The sequence below is a fragment of the Xiphias gladius genome, chromosome 16, assembly GCF_016859285.1.
Source record: "Xiphias gladius isolate SHS-SW01 ecotype Sanya breed wild chromosome 16, ASM1685928v1, whole genome shotgun sequence".
NCBI lineage: Eukaryota > Metazoa > Chordata > Actinopteri > Istiophoriformes > Xiphiidae > Xiphias > Xiphias gladius.
In genome coordinates this window covers 12729082-12735315 of record NC_053415.1, presented here as the reverse complement: position 1 = coordinate 12735315, position 6234 = coordinate 12729082, and positions in this window count along the sequence as shown.

Below are 6234 nucleotides of genomic sequence, written 5' to 3'. Positions count from 1 at the left end.
GTGTGTGTGTGTGAGAGTGTGTTTGTGTGTGTGTGTGTGTGTGTGTGTGTGTGTGTGTGTGTGTGAGTGAGTGTAGGCAGGCACACATGGTTGCGCCTACTTTGACATTTTGAAAGAATTTCCATTTTTTCAGAAGCTACAGACAGATTTCATGAAGAGATAAATCGCTATTACTGTTAACACCTCGCAGCAAAGTCATTCAGTTGGCAGGCACCTTGAGCAATGTAGAGCTCACAAACGCACACAGGCGACCAGACACACGCACCGAATCAAAAAACGCCCTTGTTCAAGGACTGCTTCACAAGCGGGGCTGGCAAAGCGCGAGTCACACAAGCTGCAGAGAGATGTTGTCCGTTCCACTTTTTTTTTCCCTTTAATGTGCGTACAAACATGCTACCCATCAAAGGAGGTTTCCTTTTAATTTCATACAAATACCTTTTCTCTCCAGAGGCCAGTTATTTGACGACCAACCCAAAAACTCATAGGAGATTTTAAGAGGCAAACTGAAAGCGTGGAGCGCCAGCACTGCTTCACCTGAGTAAGGGGAGAAGCATTAGGAGGATTTGGGATTAGTGTCTTTCGCAGACTTGTCTCCCAAATATATGTCCTCAACCTTAACCTTAACACCTACACTTTGGGTCTTTAGAGACCATATTTCACCTTGTCTGATTCAATAATTTATTCAATAAAGTACCTAAGCACTTTCCATTCTTCAAACTTTTTGTTTTTAACAGTTTTATTGAGTCAAAAGGATTAATACTAATAATTAATTTTCTAAGGATTTTCTTAAAAGCTTTTTGGGTTTTTAGAGACCAGAGTATGTAACAGTATGGTACAGTGTTGTATGCGGGTAGCAAGTAATGTTGTGTTTTCCTGTTTCGGCTCATTTGGCCAAGTGGTGCACACAACCATGCCGCAAATACCTCGAGCCAGTGACAGTGATTTGTGACTACCGTGCTGAGTAATTGTGTTATGGGTAAGCGCCATTTATTAGGCAGTTAGATTAGCCTGTGTGTAAAGCAGTGCAATTTGAGAAAAAAAAAATTAAAATATCATAGCCTGTATTAAAAGTGATTTGTATGTTTTTAAATACATTTGTGCATCTGTAAGTGCCAAAAATAACACATAAATGGAAAAAAATACATGCTTTTTGTTATCAGAAAATTTTAAAGATACAAGAAACTGGTTTCAAATATATACACAAAGTGTGATTCTTTTAGATGGACTGGAATGAGTTGTTTCTTTGGTTGTTTGTTTGTTTGTTTGTTTTTACTTAAAGCCACTTGTGGGAAAATGTATGGAGAAAACATGGAGGTTAAGGAGTTAATGTAATTTATAATTTGACAGTCCACATCATAGAAATCCACATCAACTCCCTACAGGGGACCAGCGCCATATTGCAGGTATACAGCTTCCTCTTATGGCCCGTCTCTAATCCGGTACGTTTAGAGCCAGTTTTCAAAAGCAGCACTGCATTTCAACAGGGGCATTCAAAATGTCCAATTTACAGCATAATGCCCCTGTAATTGGCCTGATGCAGGTGCTGTGCAGGTAACAGGGAAGCCCACCAGCAGGCTGCTGATAAACAATCAGACTCATGGCTTTCCCTTGGCCGTCCTTGATGGCTGATAGGTTTCCTGATAAACTCTATAAACGCGAGAGTGTCACCTGGAGTGCAGCTCCACACTCCCTGCCTGTAAAATATTCATTACTTTTTTTCCGTCACTGTCTGCCCTCGTCTTTGAAATGGATTTAGAGCACTTTTTCCTTTCAGACAGAGCGTGACTTTCTCCCTGCACACTCCAGACAACAGCTTCAAGCTTTAGTGTCGATAGGAGGGGCTGTGTTTGAAAGTATTCCCCTTCTGTTGCCTAAAGCTAAGTGGTGATTCATCATTTCACTACTTCTGGTGAAAAGCTTTTGAGTGCCTCTGTCTGCAATGGCAGAATGACTCACAGTTGTATATCTTAATATGATTACTTGGCTTTGTTGCTTTGGATTAGTCTGTATTAGTGGATGATTCTCTAGTTGGAGAAAGTATGGGATTAATGATCACGATTTGCACATGAAATTTTCAAAACCTTCTGAATGTTTAAAATATCCTACTTTCCACTTCTCACTCTTGGAAGGTTTCTGATGAAAAAGATCGTTCACAATGATCCTGAACTACATTAGGTAACATGTTCACAATATTTCTCGGCTGAAACAAATCTATTGTCTTTTCACTTCTCTGCCATTTTCAGGGTTTCGATGGTAGCCATTAGCAGAACAACTGGGTGGTTTTTAGCACTTAGTGAAAGTCTGAATCCGTCTTAATCACATCAAAGAGACAGAGGATGAGGGGGATGCTCACTCTGTCTTTCAACTTTGAAAGCCAATGAAGTCATTATGTTTGCCTTCTCCAGTGTCTGCTTGTCTGTTTGTTAAATCTTCTCTCCCATAAATTAGATTTTCTTTTCCCCCCTCCCTTTTGATTTTTAGAAACAGGACAAAGGGAACATTAATTACTTTCATTAGGAGTGGGCAGATGTACAGTATCTACTTTTGGAGGTTTGGGCAAAAAACAGAATAAATGTTGTAGTTCTCTCATACCTAAATCTTTTTTGGAAGGCATGATTTATTTGGAAAGGAGTGAGTAGTGGAAATCTAGTTTGATATCAAAGGGATATGTTCTTGTGTTGCCACTTTAAATACTGAACGTTTTAATTGGAATATTAAATATGATGAAAAGGGAGTCATTTTTGTTCTTTTCATCCACACATGTCACTGAAAAAGCCACAAAGCACCTATCGAGAGACCGTTTCCCTGCTTTAAAGGTTCGTCCAGTGAAAACCACTTGAGGAATTAATCAAGAGCTGGTGGCCAAAGGGTCCAGTGGGGGTTTACAATCACTTGAACTCTGGTGACTCACAGGCTGCAGTTTAAATCATGCCAATTCAAGTACCCAGCTCTCATGATGGACAATAATGGAATTACAGAGAAATTACAGATGTGACATTAAGAGGCTGGAACATCATAAAACTGTTTTTCCTCTCTGCCTGAAGCGGTTGAGGGCTGATTAGTATCACAAACTACATTCACATGATTGATGTCGCTCCAGCCCTCTCCCTGATCACTTTGGACAGATGTGGCTGTCATCTGCGAGAGTATTTCATAATGCTGCCACTCTAAAATTGCATTGTTCTCCTCTGTTTAATACCTTCTACAGGGTTGCCCAAAATAGAGGGGCAGAACTAGGCCAGCGCTGGACCCAGATTGCTTCTGGCAGATATGACTGAAAAAATATGGGACGTAAGCTCTCTCAATCTAAATGCCTGCTCCCTGTCAACCATTAAAAAAAAAAAAAACTGGCTTAGGGGGAATTATTGCATTATGAGATCTTAGCCATGATGGCGCCCCAGGAAGAGCTTTGTGGATCCATTAATGGGTGTGGAGATCTTGAAGGAAAATGTTGTCCTTAAAAACCCATCAGGCTTTGATTCAATTATGAAAAGCAATAATAAAAGTTTTAGAAACTTGTACAGGCTCTTTGTACTTTCCTTATGCCAAGTTTCTAAAATGTCACTGTGTTTAGCATTCCACCTAACTGCACACAATAATTGGTTGTTTCACAGCTAATTGGAGCTGTTATTTCAATCATGGCTCTTTGAGGCTTTTCTTGGGCTTTTCGTTTTTTTGGATGGCTAAAGTTACACCCACATCGACCTTTGAACTCTATCTAAATAGAGGACATTACACCTACACCAAACAGTGAGAGTGTGGAAGAGAAAGGAAGGTTGCTTATGTTCTAGCCTTGAATTCTGCTCTCAGTAACACGTGTTAACAAGTACATTATGATCTGCAAAATACAATACAAAATCTCAGTATTTCAACTCATAACACACAGATGTCCACAAACAACAGCTGCAGCTCAACCTAATGCCAACAATGAAAACAAACAAACCAAAACTCTAAACGATGAGACATTAAATGTCGACCAAAACCAGGTGCACAAGATCACCAGCTCAGCTGTAGGAAATCAGACAGAATAATTTGTGTTTGAAAGGAGGCCTGGCAGTGTGTGGGTGTGTGTGTGTGTGTGTGTGTGTGTGTGTGTGTGTGTGTGTGTGTGTGTGTGTGTGTGTGTGTGTGTGTGTGATAAATGTAGGAGGAGCGCCCAACAGACACGTCTGATTAAGCAGTGTGTAAATGGACCTGCTGGCTGGACCAGATGAGGACCAACTGATGGTTTTCCACACCGCAGCGTTGTGTGTGCTGCGCTGTGCCACGCCATGCCCCCCCCCAGAAAAAAACTCCTCAACCGGCAACACAGCATGGCCCCCTGCCCCGGCCCCATTCTCATCGCCTCCACTAACACTATTAGCATGTAAATGACAGCTGAGCCCCTTCGCCTTTGGATGCCGATTGGCTGCAGCAGACCTCCAGCTTCTCGGTGCATTGATATAATTTTCTTCATTGTTGTGGGATTATGTGGGGGTGGGTGCTGAATGTGGAGAGGTCAGCTTGGCTTGAGTCATGGTATGAATATCAAAGGTCCTTATGTTGTAGAGATTTACACCACTTCTAGTGGAGACAGAGGCAGTGGTGAATGAGGAGCTGCTGCCTCAAGGACAGAATTTTTGGTTTGTTCCTGCGACAGATGATTACACGGGAGAGATAACATAGAGACATAAGAGTTTCTGTTTGCTCTATTGTTTCATTTTTTTTCCTCCACACTTATTCAATGTCAAGCAGGAGTTTATACAATAATGCATTCTACATAAATAAACAAAACCCTGAACCAAGCTAGGACAGGCACATTAATCAACATGCACCACTATGTTGCAGCTGAGTCCATTTGCTTTTTGATACAAATCAGTAAAGGGACCTCAGATTTTAATAGATTCTTCCACTTGTTTTACATAAACACCTTATACATACAATATTTCAGCCAGGTTAAGGAGTAGGTTTATGCTGTGAGCACATTTCATATCAGTCTCCAGTCATAAATCTTCACCTGCAAACAACAGCATCATATTGTTCTGCATGCAGCTGTTGTTGAGTCCACCGCCTCTCGACGCTGCTAGTTTGTCTTTATTTCCCACTCCATTTCTTGGCTCTTGGCCCTTTCGTGCAGCACACTGACGCTTGTGTGCACAATTACATGGAATTCGATTAATTGCTGAATATTAAGCTGGAATTTTCAGCCAAATGCTGCAATGCTCTCTTAACCAAAACAACAGGCATATTGCTACTGAGTCATAAACAAATACATAAACAAGCATAAAGAAAAACCTAATGGATGTGACATCCTGCACCCACCGGCCCCCACGCTGCACTATATGAAACTGCAGGCACAGATATGAAGTTACCTGGGTAAAGTAAGGTATATCTCACCTGAGAGAACCTTCACTGTACTTTCATTTGGTATGATGTCTGCAACTTTGAAAGTAGTTTCTTCAGCACACACACACAAACACCTCTTCCTTGCAATAACTACACAGGACACTGGAGAGAGACAGAAGGTCAGTGAGTTTAGATAGCTGGTAGATACAGTGCCTTAAGTCTTGCTCAGTAAGTGCCTCTGTCCTTTACTGCTCTGAGCTTTCTGTGGCTGCACTAAATTATTTAAGAGACAGCAGTTATCTCTGAGGAAACCCAACAGATTCTCTTCTGTGTCCCATGAGCGCAAGGGGAGGCATAGAAATCTGCCTTTAGTAGCTTTAGTGCAAGGCTGGTATCTGGCTCAAAGACCTCTGCTGCAAATGAACCAGGGGAAAGCAGAAGAGTCGAGTCAAGGTTTCCAAGCAGGTGTGCTGCTGCCAAGCAGGAACAAAGGCCTCTTCTCTGGGATGGCGCAGGATCACAGCTTAGCGGACAGCTGTGTATCTAAAGAGCGTTCCAGAATGGTGGAAGCGGCCAGGTCCAAACCAAAGAGGCTCAGTCTTCGTCTCAACCTCTGTTGCCTTTTGGGTCGCTGCCGACCCCCCCCCTCCGCACATGCCTCTCCTCTGTGGAAAGTGACAGTTCATCTTTTTTCTCATCCTCAGACATGACCAATTAACCGTGAGTGATGGATGACTACTGAGTCCTCTTACTCCTGCTCCCAGCACCTCACCATTTCAATCTTTTGCTATCCACCGGTCACCCTGCAAATCCATGTGTGTAGAACTGCTTTTTCCTCCGGCACCTACCTGAGGAAATACCGCAACGCATATATTTGCACTTAAAATTGCTCAACGCACGCCCCCACAC